This window comes from Sarcophilus harrisii, chromosome 4 (assembly GCF_902635505.1).
Source record: "Sarcophilus harrisii chromosome 4, mSarHar1.11, whole genome shotgun sequence".
Taxonomy (NCBI): Eukaryota; Metazoa; Chordata; class Mammalia; order Dasyuromorphia; family Dasyuridae; genus Sarcophilus; species Sarcophilus harrisii.
In genome coordinates, this window is record NC_045429.1 from 371,068,116 (window position 1) to 371,086,378 (window position 18,263).

Sequence of the window (18,263 nt, forward strand, 5' to 3'; positions counted from 1 at the left end):
ATCCCTTTATATCCCTGAGGCTTAGCACAGTGCTTGACACACAATAGCCACTTAATAAATGCTTGTTGACTTGCTTTGACAACCCAAATGAATAGCAAGGTGCACATATGTAAATATACGAATTTTAGTTTTATTTCACATGTCACACATACTAAAGAAAACACAGTCCAGTACTTGTATTTGGTTTAGACCTTTATCCATTGATCAAGTGACTATAGTTGTCTAACAAACAGTACTCCCTGTGCTTTTCTCCCCAACCCCAACAAATCCTTACATTCTGTTTTTGAGTATATTGACATCAAAACAAGTTTGTGAAGTTAAACAGCTAACAGATCATCACATCATCTGAGAACATCATGTCTGCTTGGCTTGTGCTAAAGTACCAAGTAAGGAATGTCTAAACCACTGTCTGTACTGAAGATACATGTCTCTGGCAAGCAGGACTATATCATCATTAATTCTGCTCTTTTCTAGACTGACATTTTCCTCTGAGAATGTTTCAAGGTCTCTATGAAAAAGATTCATACTGCCACAGGACATCTTTTTGTCATGCATATAAATTAGATTGAAGATTTAGTGCCATCTTCACTACTTTTTGATTCTTCAAGAAGCACTCATTTAAAAAGTTCCATGTACTGGCATTGAGTTGAAGAGGTCAGCAGGATGTGCAAACCTATTTTGAGACTTTTTGCACCATCATTGGATTCCACTGGTTGTTAGCTGCATGAAGAAATAATGATTTCTAATTTTTTAAAAAATCATACATTTTTTGACTTGATTATGGCAAATTGGTACATTCACAAATTTCTACATTAGCTTATATATTGTGAAATGGTTTGTGAAAATGAAAGTCCTTATATTTTATTTTATTTTTCAGACCTGGGAATATAGCAAAGGTGAGCAGATTTTTTTTTTTTTTTGGATGATATGCTTACCACTTGTGTGATCCTAGGAAGTCACTTAGCCACTGTCGTCCCTCAGTTTCCCATCTAAAATAGGGAAAATAACAGGACCTACCTGCCAAGGTAGTGAGCATAAAACAGTTATAAAGCACTTACACTGTGTCTGACACTTAGTAGATACCATATACATGTTATTATTTTTGTATTTTAAAACACTAACAAAAAGGAAGATACATACATTTTATTTTCCACATAATTATAGTGGACTTTGTTATTATCAGTCAGATTTTCAAGAATCAGATTCAGCTTTTATGAATACAAAATATAGAGAAAAGTCAGAAGGTCTTTTTTAGATGAAACAAGAGACAGCCTTTTAAAAACCTGGAATGCTAAAGCCCTTTACTGAAAACATGTCAGGGCATGCCTGTTTGGGATGCTTTCAAGTGCTTTAGGCTCAAATCTCTACATATGTACTTTTCAAGTTGTTTTCTTTTAGCCAAGCATCCTGTTGATGGTATTTGTGTGCTTGGCTTTTAATTCAACTCTTTCAGTTCCAAATAAAAAAAAATTTTTTTTAATTCTTTGTTTCCACATCTTAAACAAAGCAAATGATAGAGCAGAATTTTTACTTGTGGTTCTTGGGATCTACTGTCATTGTGAAAATTCCAAAGAAAAGAAATTTTAAAGAAAGAAGAAACTTTAAAACTAGACACGGTTTGGGAGGTAGGGGGTGGGAGTCTTTCCTGGGCTGGCTCTAGAGTAAAGTCAGCAAATCAAAGAATGTAAATATGATTACAATGGAAAGTAGTCATGGAGTTCTGGAAAACATGGATTTGACTGCTGACTGGGATGGTTTCTAACTGTGACATCCTGGCCAAGTTGATTTATCTCTCCAATACATTTCATCATTTATAAAATGAGATGATAATAATAGCAACTATTTCCCAAGCAACTACCTACTCCTAAGGTCATTGTGAAGATCAAATAGGACAGCACAGGCAAATGCTTTGCTAACTATAATGCTACTTAAATGTCAACTGTTTTTATTAATGGGCCACTAATCTTCTAGAATTAGCTTAATTTTTTTTTCTCCTTTTGATTATATAGAGCAGAACAACATATTCACCTGAGTCAAGGAAGTAAGAAAAACACCATCACCACTACCAACAAAAAAATCCCTCTTATCTCTCCTCTGGGAGGTAAGTGTTGATTTATAGGTGAATTCTCCCACTCAATGGGAAATTTCCTTTTGGGGTAGTTTGGGCTAATTATTATACTATTCGAAATGGGGCATAGTCGAATTTGATTGCCTATCACCATAGTCAAAGAACCCATTATCTATGTTTATTCCCTAAAGGAAGCAGACACCAAACAAATTAGGCCCTGATAGGAAGTTAGGACTTAGAGCAGGGAGGGGAACCCTAATAATCCATATGGTTCAAACCCCTCATTTTATAGCTGAGGAAACTCAGGTCCAAGATAGCTGAGTGGGATAATGGGGCAGTAAGGAATAAAATGCAGGATTTAAGCCTTCAACTCCAAATCCAGGGCTTTGCTTTTGCTATTTGTATCGGCAGTATTCCCACATTCCCAACCAACGGGTCCAAAAACAGAGAGAAAAGACATGCTCAGAAGGCTCTGTTTTGCTTTGTTGTTGTTGTTGTTTTTTGAAGAACCAGCTATTCATGACATTTAACTTTTTGGAAATTCTTTTGGATTGTCTGTTTTATTGGGGACTTTCCCATGGTGTTACACAGATAAGAAGAAACTATCCCAGGAGAAAACTAACACACAATCTTAGCAAAGCTGAAGTTCTTTAAAAAAGAAAACCCAAAACAAAACACAAACTCTTTCCTTCCTTTCCCAGAAAGAGTCCAATTTATAAATGTCTTTTTTTAAATGGCCTTGTTATATAAATTTAGATTTTTTTTCCTAGTTGTAACCTAGCAAATTGGTCTGGAGAAAATAGCTGGATTCATGCTTTACATTTTCCTTAGTTGGTATAATTTAACTACTTCTATGTCAGAGTTTCAACGCTTCAGACTGAGTTCTGATGTTTCTAAAGGAAGAACAGTAATCCTCATGTAAAATTGTAGTATTGCTGCCCTAGGCAGCAGATGGTGTTATTAAATACACAGGCAAAGTCTAAGGTCATAATGCACTAACAATTAACCAGAAATACGATCTGACACAGTCATTTAATGGGTAACTTAGTAGATATATACCACTCGTATAGCTGTGTGTATAACTAGAAGGTATATAGCAATACCCTTAGAGCAATAACAGAGGGGGCATAGAAATGTCACAGTGGTATTCTTGTGTGAAAGCAATGTACAGAGAGAAAGTGAAAATCAATTTGATTTTCTCATAAGTTTTTTTTTCTTTCTTCTCCCCAACTTTCAAATCGACTCTACCAACTCAGAGTATACAATTTCTCAACAATCATTTAACTTAATTTGTGGGAAATTTTTGAACTGGTTATTGTACACTAATCTCCCCAAGCTAATGAGATTAGAAATCCAGATTTTCTACTTCTTGGCTTTGATGAAGCCATTCTGTTTCCATACCTTCACAGGCTCAGATGTTATTCCTGAAATTCTACAGTTTGGTTTAAAGGAGAATGGAGGTATAAAAAATTTCATAAACTATAGAATTGGAAGGAATTGTAGAGATAATTTAGTCTCTATTTTATCTATCTATCTGTCCATCCATCTATCCAAACTTTCAGAGGGGCAAAGGAAAAAGGAAAAAAAATGCTTTTAAGAACATCTTTAGGTTATGGTATGACACTTTATGTGCACAGACGAAAGAAAGGGAAGGAATGAGGGGAGAAAGGAGGGAAGGAAGGAAGGAAGGAAGAAGGAAAGAAGGAAAGAGTGTATCTCCCAACTGACCAATTCCAGTTTTATTGGAATTTGCTTTATAGAGGTTCACTTTACTTTATTTTACTTTATAGAGCTTTACATATATATACATATATGTATACATGTATACATACATATACATAAATATATGTATATATATTTATATGCAAGTGAATTGGATTTAAGTGAGAGAGGGCTGTGCAAAGTCACCTGCCCCACTTTCCCTCCAGAGCCATTTGGGTCCAGTGGTCAGATAGATCAGGATGGCTGGAGATGGTCCTGGATGAAATGGGAGACCTTGGCCTTTTTAAACTAAGGTCTGCAACAAGTTTCAATTTGACTGAGGCCAGACTCATTCAAATTCTAACATAAAGAACAGCTGTTGAGCCTACAGGGGCTAAGGGTATTATGTTGTTGATGTTGGTGTTCAGTCATTCATTTCATTTGTGTCCACCTCTTTGTCACTCCATTTGGGATTTTCTTGACAAAGACACTAGAGTAGTTGATCATCTCCTTCTCCAACTTATTTCACAGATAATAACAGGAAAAATGAGGCAAACAGACTTAAAGTGACTTACTCAGGGTTATTGAGTTAGTGAGTACCTGAGGTCAGATTTAAACTTAGGTCCTATTGATTCCAGATCTGGTGCTCTATCTTACAGCCCTAATATCAAATAGACCAAAGAAACAAAAACAAACACACACACACACACACACACACACACACACACACAAAAAAAAAAAAAAACTCACTTGCAAAAACTAGACTAACCTCCATGTCAAAATAGAAAAGAAAAGATGAAAAATGAAAATTAGGAACAGTGTAATGTCTGAGTAACCAGTCAACTAACATTTATTGAACAACGACTATGAACCAAACACTATGCAGGAAGGAGAAAGACAATCTATGTTCTCATTGGAGTCATAATCTAATCAAGAAGGCAAAATGCAAGTAACTATATGTATATAGACAAGATACATTGTAAATGATGAATAAAGGGGAAAGGGGAAAGCTCTAATATTAAGGGAGATCAGGAAAGGAATCTTATAGAATATAGAGCTTTAACTTAGAGTCTAGGGAAGCTAGGAAGCAGAAATGAAGAAGGAAAGAGTCCCAAGCATGTGAAAATTCTTGGAGTCAGGAGATGGAGTGTTGTGAGTTCTGAGAAACAGTAGTATTCCATCCTTAATCCCAATTTGTTTTTAAATTTAATCTTCTTTGGTTTAAAGGGTAAATATGAATCACAAGAACACACACACACACACACATATACATTGAACAAAAGAGCATCTCATCCAGCTATGGATTGTTGAATATACATTTATATTTTCAGCCACAAATAGCTCGATTTTCAATTTATCTAGATTCCTCCTGAAATTTTAATTGATCCTTGGAAAAGTTTGTTGGGTATACTTAGACTGAATGAATGAGAACTTTTTGGAGTGCAGAATATTACTGAAGGGCCAGCTGTAAAAACATGGCAGCAGAAGCGGAAAGAGCATCTCATGACCAAGAGCATGAAAAAAGTGTCTAAAGGTTCAAGGCAGCAGTACAACTCAAGATCTTACTAAGCATGATGAATGTTATTTCTAGGACTCCCTCCAACACACTTGGACACTATCCAGTGCCACATCCTTAGGTGCCCCATGGGATAGTGTATGCTGAAGAATAGTTCATATTACATCTTATATCCAAGGAGAAGATTCCAAATTAGTTGTCTCCATTTCTCTGATAGGGAGGTTTCAAATTATTCCTGGACCACATGATGTTGGTGCTTATTTAATTATGTTGAAAGAAAACAAAGTTTGCAAATTATTATGGACAGTTTGTTTTATTATAGTTAGGTATGTTAGGGCAAAATGAGTAGAGCTAAATTAGTCTTAGCCACAAATAAATTTCCAAAAGACCTACATATATTCTCTGTCTGTCTCTGTCTGTCTGTTGGTCTGTCTGTCTGTCTCTCTCTCTTTCTCTCTCTCTGTTTCTCTCTCTCTCTCACACACACACAAACACACACACACACACACACACACACACACACACACACAAACCACATACAGGGAGGAGCTCAGGGAACTAAGCCAATGATTCTTACTGGACCATGGCAGCCTCTGAAGGTTAACCAAAGGAGTATGTCTGTAATAATATATTTATGCATGGCATTGATGTTTCTAGCTCTTCCTTGCCCAGTATAATTTTAAAAATAATGTTAGGGGACATTTGTGAATGTGGTTGGTTATTCCACACTGTGGAAATATGGGGAATGTTAATTCCCCAATATAAATACCTTTTATTACTGAGAGGTATTTATATTCATATATATAACATTCAGTGACTACAAGTACAGGTGCAGCTTGGCTTTCAGATAACTTGATCTGTAATATTCCGAACTTAAAAAACAGGAAAATTTCCAGGATATTTATTCACATTGCTAAAGATTTCTTTAACACAAAATAGAGGATTCAGTACAAAATTCATTTAAATAGTAAGATGTCCTAATGTATTTGAAATTGAATTAACTTTAGAAATCAATTAATAAATATAATTTTCAGAGGCACAGCTATTGTATAAAGCAAAGTATGGCACTTTTGTACTTAGATATAACTAATAATATCTATAGAGAAGAAGCCATTAGTATTAGTGTCAATTTTCTTCAAAAGACATTTCTATTTTATAGAATCAGTCTCTAAGAGAAATAATTTACTACTATTTTCTTTAAGTTATAGCAATAATTATTAGAATAACAAAAATCAAGATGCAACTTAATTTCCCAATCATTATGATCAATCTATCCATTTTTATGTCCTTATATGTACACTTCTAAAGTATGTATTTTTATTTTTGGATACAGAAGAATCAAGGGTCAATTTGAATCAAAATTGATAAAGGTGTCTTCCTTAATTTCTTTGTCTACAAAAAAATCAAATTATAACCTTTTGTACTTTAGTTATGTTTTTGTTTCTAAAATAATCTAGCAAAAATCAAAATGTCTATTCTAGCCTATTTTTATAAGAAGTGATAAGTTTGGTCTTTTCATGCCAGAAAAGCACATGTGTGTAGCATTCTCTTGGACAAAGAGAGATACATCTAGGACTATTCCTGATTATTGATAGAAAGCTGTCAAAAACTGTAAGAGGTCTGCATTTAGTTTGTGCTATAACTAAGGAGAGGGAAACATTTATCCCCTCTAGAGTATGTTGTAACTCTGCAAATTCTAGGGACACTTTGTGTACTTAATCCTCAGTGTGCCAGGAATGGACCTGTAAAAAGCTTGCTAAGAAATGAGTCACAAAAAGGTGTTAATGGATGTACAGTGCCAGTTAAGTGTTGACAAGGTATTACCAAAAAGAAGAGGAAATCCTTGTTCCAGAAGAAACTTAGCTTTTCCAAGAAGCCTTTCTTGATCCTTCTTTCTCCGTCTATGAGAAATTCTGCTCCCCCACCTTAAGGTTTCACCTGTCCTTTTTGCTTATCATATTTCACTCAGGTTCCAGTTCTTTGCTTACCCATCTCTCTACTAGATTTTTAGATCCTGAAGGGCAGGGATTGCTGAATTGAGTTCCATTGATATAAAAGGAGCAGGTCTTAAGGAGGAGAGATGGTTCAGGCAGAGATAGAAGAAATACCTGTGTAGAATGGAGTAGAGTGACAGGGAGGAAAGGGTATCATCAGAGGAGAAAAAAGGAGAACTTAAGTCCTTACCAACTTGGTAGCCACATTATGTGAAACCCAGAAGAGATTAATGGACTGGGAAGATACTACATCCTGAAGAAGATTCTCAGCTAAAACCATAAGGTCAATGCTGGGATCTGGAGTCATTCCTGGATTCATAGCAAGCCATTTGTGGGTTTTCCTATGTTTTCCTTTCCATGTTTTTTGTTGTAATAAAATTGCCTTTGATATATTGCATGTAAAATGTTTATAAGGGAGAAACTGGGCAGTCAAGGACAAGGGTGGTTTTTCTTTTTCTTTTTTTTTTAAACCAAGATTGCGGACTAAGTATCTAAACCAGTAAGCAGTCCCATTGTATCATGGTGGGTTTCAAAATAAAAACTCAGGAAGCCTTCCCCAAATCTCCTTCTTTTGGCAGGGCCCTCTGAAGGCGGGGCAACCAAGTGCATGCGCTCTCTCACACACATATATTTTCACAAAAATTTTATAAAAATGAGGAAAGTAGGTCTATGCTTTGGTAGTTATTGGTGTTTCCTTAATTATCTTTTGAAAGTAATATTATATCTTCATCTATCTGAAATATCTTGTGCATTGATCCCTCTGTGCTTTCATGTGTCACTTTAAAAGTTAATTTACTTGGTTGGGCCCAGTTAATTTCTTTTACCTGGCTTTCTAAATGCTATTTTTTCTTTATTTAAAAGACCTACCACCCCAAGGGTTACTTTGATTTTTGTGCCCTTTCCCTTTGACCCCTACAATGGTGGAGCCACCCAGAACCATCTGGACTGCTTGACTGCTTTCACAGATTGGATGAAATGAGTCATCAAATTCATTCATTTTGGTGAGATGGATGACCATTTGGATTATAGAAATGGAGCATCATTGAATCTCAGAGTTGGAAAGATCAGTGATGAATAATTCTGTCTCGTCATTATGCCCTAATGTCTTCTAGGCCTTATCATCTGTACCTGCTTCTAAAGCCTTCTAACTCTTATAGTCTGGTCTATTGATGTAATTGCTATCCAAACTTCCAATGCAACCTTTGGACTCCCAGGTTTTCCCAACCATTCTGCAGCTGAGTTTTGTTTTGTTTTTTCTATGTCATCTCCCCAGAGAATGAGCTTCCTAACAGCAGGAATTGCCTTGAACTTTCTCTTCATACTCTTAGCATTTAGCACAATGCTTGACACATAATAAGAGCTTAACAGTGGCTTTTTCATTCATTCATTCTAGATTGAGAAATTAGCATCCAGATGTGAGGGTTTCTCTCTCAAAGATGATGAAAATACAGCATGATAGAAACGTGGACAAATTAGCTCTTTTTAAAAAGATTATCAATCTCATACTTACTTCATATTTGAAACCTCTTGGAATGATGTGACTCACTTAGGTCTCATTCCAATCTTTCTGAAGCTTTGTTTTCACATCCACAAATATTCAGACTATTTTAGGGTAGTGTTGCTTATGATCTTCAACTCAGTAATCATTTATTAAGGAATTATCCTAGGCATTAGGATATAAATACAAAAAAAAAAATCAGTTCCTTCCTTCAAGGAGTTTCTATTCTATTTGAGATTATAAGTAAACCAACAAATAAATATATTAAAACAAAAACAAACAAACAAACAAAAACTTTAGAAAGATCAATCAACCAACAAGAATTTATTAAAAACTAATTTTGTGTCAAGTACTCTTCTAAGCCTAAGGGTACAAAGAAAGATAAAAACATAGTCTCAATCATTATAAAGCTGACATTTTAATGGGGGTGACAAAATACAAAAGATGGTGCATATGATTTATATATGTATACAGGCTAAATGAAAGGTAATTTCAAAGGGAAGGGACTGGAGGGCAGGAGTAATGGAAGAGGGAGGCATCAGATTCAGGACTCAACAGAAGGTTGGATTTTAGGAGAAATCAGGAAAGCCATTCCAGAGATGGAAGCAAGGAAGAATAATATTTCAGGCATGGTTGACAGTCAATGAAAATTCATGAATTAGGAGAAGGGATGTAGTGTCTGAAGAATCTCTAGAAGGGCTGGCATCACTGGATCTTGGAGTTTATGGAGGGGAATAAAGTATAAAAGTGGAAAAGTAGGAAAGAGCTAAGGTATGAAGGGTTTTAAAAGCCAAACAGCAGGACATGGTTGCACATATGCATAATCCCTGCTACTGGAGAGGCTGAACTGAAGGGTTGCTTAAACTCAAGAAATTTAAGGTGACTAAAAATGATCAGGTGTTCACAGTTAGTTCAGCATCAATCTAGTGATCTACTGTGATTATGGGATCCACCAGGTTGCCTAAGGATAGCTGAACTGGAAGATGTTATCAGGCTCTCTAAGGATAGCACAAATCTGAAACAATCAAGTTAAAATTTTCAGTCAGTTATCAATAGGATTGGTCCATAAATGGCCTCTATACTTCCAACCTTAAGAAAGATAGGTTGACCAAATCAAAAAAAAAAAAAAGTCAATCAATGGATTTAAATTTGATTCTGGAAATCATAGGGAGTCTCTGGAATTTACTGAATTAAGTGGAGGGTGACATGGTCACACTTGAACTTTAGGAAAACTCTTTTAGACATGACACATGAATTGGGTTTTTAAGGAAGTGAGGGACTTCATTAAAAGAAAAATAGATTTTTATCATTACTTTCATTTCTAAATATATCCTTTCAAAATACATTCAGAGAACTATTCCTTATAGCAAAGTATATTTTTAAGTTCAGTGAAACTAACAACATATTAACTAAATTTGAAATATTCCAAATTGAATATTGAAATTGAAAAATTAAATGTTAAATATTCCAAATTCATTGTCTTCCACTTCTGCAGAGAAAGAAGGGAAGCCCATCTTCTTATCTCTTCATTGAGGCAAAGAAAGCTAAGAATTCTAAATTATAGAGATGAATAGGAATTGCATTCCAGATGGAGGGGAATGTCATGTACTGAAACACCAAATAGGGACAGTTTTTCTGGGAAGTATAGTGTGTAAAATGGATTAAAATGATTTGTCTAGAAAGAAAGCCTGGATCCAGATTGTAAAAGATTTTTAAAATGCCAGATACAAGAGATTACATTTTATCCTAGGGGAAATAGGGAGCCACTGAAGATTTTAGCAGGAAAATCACATAGTTACACCTGTGCTTTAAGATTAATTTAGCAACTGTGTGGAGGATGGATTGAAGAAGAGAGACTTTGAAAGCTGGGATTACACTTCAGAGATTATTGCAGTAGTAGTACAGGATAGAGTTGAAGACCTGAGCAAGAGTGATAGACATGATAGTAGGAGAAAAGGGAACAGATCACAGGGGTAATCTGCAGGTAGTACAAGACTTGACAAGATATTTGGATGCTGGGAGTAATAGATAGAGAAGAATAAAGGATAGCACCTTATATTTGCAAAGTACTGTGCATTTACTCTATTTGCATTAAGGAGTTAATTAGAGCTAAAATGGAACAGGCTACCTTAAGGGGAGGTTCATTTCCCTCCTTGGCGGTCTTCAGGCAGAAGTTGGATGACCACTTACTCTGTATGTTATGATGAGGATTCTGTTTGTGTATGGGTTGGATTAGATGGCCACTGAATCTCTCAAATGTTTTGATGCTGTGATCTAGAGGGTATCTCCTGGGTTGTAAGCCTGGACAACTGGAATGATGATGATGACTTCAATAGAAATAGTGAAATTTGAATGAGAATTGGGTGTAGGTAAGGAGATAAAGAATTTCAGTTGGTGATGTTGTATAAATGAATTTGTATTTCAAACAAGTATTTAAGTTTGTTGCCACTTCTCTCTTCATGGAAAGATTAAAATGCTCATTCCAGCACTTTGCTGGTCCTTTTAGCCTCCTCATTGTGGCAACTTTTACATCTTTTCATACTCTGCACTCCATCAAATTCTTTTTTTGCGGGGTTTAAAGCTGTATATTTATAGCATTGCACATATAAGTTATTAGAGTTATTTTAGGGATTACCTTTTTGAAGTGCAAATCAAAGCAATATATAACATGTAAACCTTCCAGACATCTAACAAAACACTTATTGTGAAAAATCTTAAATATTACAGATTCTAACTAAATAACTCAATTAGTTATATGGGAACAAATGACTCCTAGAGTCTATCACTTGAACACAAAGCCTGAGTTTTTGGTAGTCTAGAAAATTCCATTTGTTAACATTGGAGTCTTATTTATTTATTTTTATTAAAATTTTTTATTTACAAAGCATAAGCATGGGTAATTTTTCCAACATTGACCCTTGCATAACCTTTTGTATCAAAATTTCCCCTCCTTACGGTCATTCCCACCCCTAGCTGGCAGATAGTCCAATACATGTTAAATATGTTGAAATATATGTTAGATCCAATATACGTATACATATTTATACAGTTATCTTGTTGCACAAGAAAGATCAGATCAAGAAGAAAGAAAAAGAAAAACTGAAAAAGAAAACAAAATGCAAAGTACATAACAGAGAGAGTGGGAATGCTATGTTGTGTTCCACATTCTGTTCCCATGGATCTCTCTCTCTTTCTGGGTGTAGATAGCTTTCTTTATCGCTGCACAAGTGGAACTGGTTTGAATCATCTGAATTTTGCAGAGAGCCACGTCCGTCAGAATTGATCATTGTATAGTCTTATTTTTGCCAGGTATAATGATCTGCTGGTTCTGCTCATTTCACTTAGCATCAGTTCATGTAGGTCTCTCTAAGCTTCTCTGAAATCATCATGCTGGTTGTTTCTTATAGAGCATTAGTATATCATAGCATTTCTATACCATAATTTATTCAGCCATTCTCCAATTGATGGTTATCCACTCAGTTTCTAGTTTCTTGCCACTAAAGAGAGGGCTGCCACAAACATTTTTGCACATGTGGGTCCCTTTCCCTCCTTTAAGATCTTTTTGGGATTTCCCAATTAATAATATTATAATAAAGATTATAATAAATAAGAGTCAATTCTCTATATATTTTGGAAATGAGGCCTTTATTAGAATCTTTAACTGTAAAAATGCTTTCCCAGTTTATTGCTTCCCTTCTAATCTTGTTTGCATTAGTTTTGTTTGTACAAAAGCTTTTTAACTTGTATAATCAAAATTTTCTATTTTGTGATCAATAATAATCTAGTTCTTCTTTGGTCACAAATTCCTTCCTCCTCCATAAGTCTGAGAGGTGAACTATCCTATGTTCTAATTTATTTATAATCTAGTTCTTTATGCCTAAATCATGAACCCATTTTGATTTTATCTTGGTGTAAGTAAGTGTCCATGCCTAGTTTCTGTCATACTAATTTCCAATTTTCTCAGCTGGTTTTGTCAAATAGTTAATTCTTATCCCAAAACACTAGATTTCTATAGTTATTGACTATTTTGTCCTTTGAACCTAACCTATTCCACTGCTCAATTAGTCTATTTCTTAGCCAGTACCAAATGTTTTGATGACTGATGCTTTAAAATATAGTTTTAGGTCAGTTACAGCTAAGCCACCTTCATTTGATTTTTTTTATTAGTTCCCTTGACATTCTTGACCTTTTGTTCTTCCAGATGAATTTTGTTGTTATTTTTTCTAGGTCATTAAAATAGTTTCTTAGGAGTCTGATTGGTATAGCACTAAATAAATAGATTAGTTTAAGGAGTATTGTCATCTTTATTATATTCACTCAACCTATCCAAGAGCACTTAATATTTTTCCAATTATTTAGATCTGACTTTATTTGTGTGGAAAGTATTTTGTAGTTTTTCTCATATAGTTCCTGACTTTCCCTTGGCAGATAGATGCCTAAATATTTTATACTATCAACAGTTATTTTAAATGGAATTTCTCTTTGTATCTCTTGCTGTTGGATTTTGTTGGTGATGTATAAAAATGCTGAGGATTTATGTGGATTTATTTTGTATCCTGCAACTTTGCTAAAGTTGTGGATTAAGAAACAGAAATTTTTTAATGAATGCTTTTCTGTAGTGTAATCACTGACCCTATTTTTCTATCTTATAGATAGCTTTACTACAAAATATTATCATCTGATTTTTGCTATATCTGTTCCCATTCTTCCTACTCTCCATACCTCAGCCCATTTAAGCAATTTTAAAAAAATTTATAACATCAATTTAAAAAACATTTTAGTTTAAAAAACAATTTTAGAGAATGTTTTAAAAATTACAAAAACATGAGATATTTAGAGACATTTTTGATTACTGCAAAAGGAGGTGAAAATCATTGTTATATCAGCTTTGTCTCTTCTAAGTTTTACTAAAAAATAAAACTCAGTGAATAGAAAATGACAAATATTGTTCTGGATAACTTTATTGTCATTCATAGATAGGTAGGAATATTGTTAATATAATGCAGATCAAATAGAAATTTATCAATTTCTCATGCACTATTATGAAGTGCATGTGTATTTCTAATAAAGTTTTCTTGTTTTGATGAAGTATACCATTAATGTTTTCTGTGTTGTGTTTTCTTTGAACTCTTACTGTCTCCTTCAGACTATTTGACTTTTGCTTTTGTGATCATTATGGTTCCTATCCTTGGGTTGGTTGTAGTTAGAGGAGGGAGGGAAGATTATAGACTTTATATAGTTTCCTGTCAGGAACTCAGTGAACCAAATATGTTTTACATTAAGTACCAAAACTTTGAAACAGAGGAAGAAGATAGCAATGAGAGACAGACATTATAATTCTTTTTTTTTTTTTTTTTTTTTTTTTTTACCAAATGGAAGCATTTACTTTATGAAAACACACACACACATATATATATATATATATATATATATATATATATATTTTTTTTTTACTTTCTCTCATTCACCAGTATCACATATTGCTATAATCTTTACTTTTTAACACTAAGTAAATATTTTGTCTTTATTTATACTTCAACTGGACAAAAAGAGATTCTGTGTTTATGAAGACCCCCAGCAGCAAAGATGATTAGAATACATAGTGAACCTGCAGCCACTTAATTTTCTCCTTTTTATTATTATGACCCTGACACATCAACAAACCTGAATATTTCCTTATTCAAAGAATAGAAGATGAGGGTTTTATATGCTGCTGTGAATTTCTATTACATACAGCTTAATGTAAAAAAAAAAGTATACAGTAAATTAAACACAATTGTTCCTTCACTACTCTGCATAACTATTAATTTATTTTTGTCTTCCATTTTTTGTGGCCTTCATTCAAGGGAAACAGTCTAAGAGCCTTGTATAATGCTCTAAAAAAGTATTCATAGGAAATATTAATGAACCATTTTGATTAGAAAGAGAATAGATTCCAATGATGCTTGGATTTTCTAAAACAAACTAATCCAGAGAAAGAAAAAGATAAGTTAAATTCTGAAGTCACTTAAGATATAGGGATTTGATATTGTGATTCAGGGAAATTCATATCATATTGTTCCCTCCTTTTCTTCACTGCTCCCTTTGACATTCATAGAGAAGTATAAGATTATAAAAGCCTCCTTGAGGAACACTGAGTTGCTTGAGAATCAGTGTTTTATGAAGTTCATTAATTGGAAAAGTAGTGGCAATTCCTTTTTTAAACTGAACTACTACAAACATCCTTCAAATATAGTGAAATACTTTATACAAAATACATATTTAATTTATATATTTATTCAGTTGTTTGTATGTCCTTTTACACCTCTAAGAGATGTTAATAAGAGAGCTATGATGAACAGACTTTTTTTTTTTTTTTTTTTTTTTTTTGCTGTCTAACAAAATGCCATAGGTGGACAGCTACTCAGTAAACACTTCTGATGGTTAGATAAAGAATGATTCTTATTGCAGCTTAAAAAATCCCCCCAAACTTTCTGTAGGCCTAGAGTGATCTGTAGCAGATAAGCTAGTCTCTGACAGCCTTCTTTTCCTCTGAAGATTGTTACTGTTACTACTGCTGCTACACTTTATCTGGAGTAAGAAGCACTTTGTCCTTACTTCCTGAGAGCATTGATAGTTCCTTGATGACTTCCAGCTTGGGTAGCTATGTTAAGATGGGTAATGGATTTATCAGAGAAGGACTTCAAGGTGGTGATGATGGAGGAGAAAGGGCAGCTGGAACATGAGCTGTCTCCACTGTTGAATCAGAGGATGATACAACTTGAGAATTGGAGGGATCCTATACAGAAACAGAGAAATAGGGTTGGAAGGAATCTCTGAAACATCTGATTCATTCTTATCATTTTACACATGAAGAAACTAAGACCCACAGAGGTCAGATGATTTGCCTAAGGTCATACAAATAACGAGTAGCAGATCTAAGAGTCCATCTCTGACTCTAAATCTCATGTCCTTTCCACTTGAACAACTTTTATCTATCCAACCTATAGTTGGACAGGGTTAGTAATTCTCTGAAAGGAGAGCAGCAGTATGGGTGAGGAGGATGGAGTATAGCTAGATAGCACTTTTTAATATTCAAAGTTATATGAATATGTCAAAGGCATCTCAGTCTCACTGATGACCAATAGCAATGATGCTATAGTCTAAATGTAACTTTTATTAAAGATGGGGTGATTTATTAAATGATAGAAATGGAAGTTACATATTCACTATCCCCCCAACATGAAACTTGAAAAGACAGAATATTTGGTATCAATGAATAGTTGCAAAAACCCAGAGTGCTATCAATGTACTGTCTTCAACTCCCATTGCAGAGAATAAATGGTGAGTGGTCCAAATAGGTAGCAACTGAATAGCACCTAATTTACAGCAGGAGCTCAGTGCTTTTACTCTCTTTGCCGCTTCACTGGAACAAGGAGAAAAAGACATTAGGATGAAGGATAATGTGCTATAGACACATAAAGATGAAAGAGAGAGTGAAGCATTAAATGTCACTTATTTGAAGGTCCACTTTGGTCTGTTCTGCCCTGTTCCCCCTGAAAATACATTCCATGTGATTTTAACCATCTCTGCACCATTTTAGAGCTCAAGTTTCCTAGAATTTTCCATTTATCTTTGAATTCAACTATGTAAAACTGTAGTCTACAGTTTTATGGGGAATAACTTATGGATTTTAAGGTGTCTGATAAAAGAATAGAATGCTGTTGTTTTTATAAAATCAAGAACTGAACTATCACTAAAATATATATGATAGTATGAAATATGACACATAATCAATATGTTATTAGCAATCATGATTATTTTGTGATATAATCTACAACAGTAAAATACTAATAATAAATTAGTTTTATTTTATATTATATAATAGTTAAGTACTATTTTATACTTGTATATATTATTGTGGTTGCCATTTTCATATTTAATGCAACATGAAAGTCATATGATTACCTTGAAATTTACATTTGTATTATGATTACTAGATTTACCTACAAATCTCTTTCAACTCTTACAACTCTGATAATCATAGAAATGACTTTCCCAACACCACATAACTGATATATGGGGGAACCATTTCTAGAATCACTAGAATGCAGGCCTGGCATTCTTTCTACTGAGCCATTTCTATCCACTGTATCACTTTTCCTTTACATGCTCTCTAATTTAACTTCCTTCCTAACTGTGACTCCAAGAACTGAAGACAGTACTATAAACAAAATCCCAAACTGAGGCAAGTGCAGAAGTACCATTGCCTCCTTGTTCCTGGAAACTTAAATGCTCTTGCAGCCCAAGATTATATTAGTCCTTTTTGACTGTCATATCACACGATTTACTCATTATGATCTTTCAGTCCAATCAAACTCCCATAAGTTTTCTTTTTCCAAACTAACTGCCATCTAGACATGTCTCCACTATCTTGTACTTGGGAAGTACAAAATAGCCAAATTTTGAACCCAAATGTAGGACTTTTACTTTATTCCTAATATACAAAACCTTATTATATTCAAGCCCATCAGAATATTTTGGATCTTGATTATCATCCAGTATCTTAGCTATATCTTCTAACTGGGTCACCTTTGAATTTGATGAGTACACCATTTCTGTTTGTTTTTTTTTCCAAGTCAGTGATAAAAATGTTAACCAGCATAGGATCAAAATACAGATCCCTGGGGGGCACTCCATTAGACATGGCCTTCCAGGATTGACAATGAGGCATTAACTATTTGAGTCTAACCAATCTACCAGTTCTGAATTTTCTAACTGTACTATTATCTAATCTCTACTTTTCCACCTACCATTTTAGTAGTTGCCAAATTAGTAACAAGAGGTAATCTGACATGTCCTGTCCTTAAGAGAAGGAAGATTTGTGATTTCCATGTCTATTTATATATGATCACTAATTATCCCTTCAATAATACATTTCAGAATTTTTTTTTTAAGATTTGAACACAAGCTTACTGGCCTATAGTTAATTTTTTTTTTTTTTTTGAAAACAGAGATCATATCTTTAATGCTACAGAATTCTCATTCTCCATGACCTTGAAAATTTCACTGACAGTGACTCAATACCTGTCATATATTTCTCTACCTGGGGATAGGTTAGGTTACTTGAAATTGTCTAGGGCAACTAAGTACACTCTTATTATGTTTCCTTTCTGATCTTTGGTATCAACCTCCATTAAGCTTCCCATTCTGTCCTTTCCAGGACAAAGGTCATTGTTCTTGGCTGAGAAAACAGAAGCAAAGTAAGAATTTAGAAGCTCTGTCTTTATTATTAAAGTCCACTTCAAGCACTGGTACCATATCTTTTGTAAAAAAAATCTTTTCTCCAATATAGCTCTTAAAACAAATTTTTAAAAAATCTTCCCTCTATTTCCTTGACAACTTCAGCTAATTTGAATTATCAGCCCATGTATCCAATCCATTGTCAAATATTTGTTTTTATCTTCCACTTATCTCACCTTTGAGTCCCTTTCTCTGTACTCACAT

General features: G+C 34.2%; 1 long non-coding RNA gene across 2 annotated transcripts in view; it reads left to right on the forward strand.

Moving 5' to 3' along the window:
* The window catches only part of LOC111720456, a 52,998-nt gene that overhangs the window by 14,989 nt on the left and 19,746 nt on the right, over positions 1–18,263 (forward strand). Inside the window, exons 1-2 of one of the 2 annotated variants that reach the window (XR_004233950.1) lie at positions 470–896; positions 2,010–2,101. This is a non-coding gene — a long non-coding RNA (uncharacterized LOC111720456). Of the gene's footprint in view, positions 1–469; positions 897–2,009; positions 2,102–18,263 lie in introns of those variants that run through there. The other variant, XR_004233949.1, reaches the window with a different exon arrangement.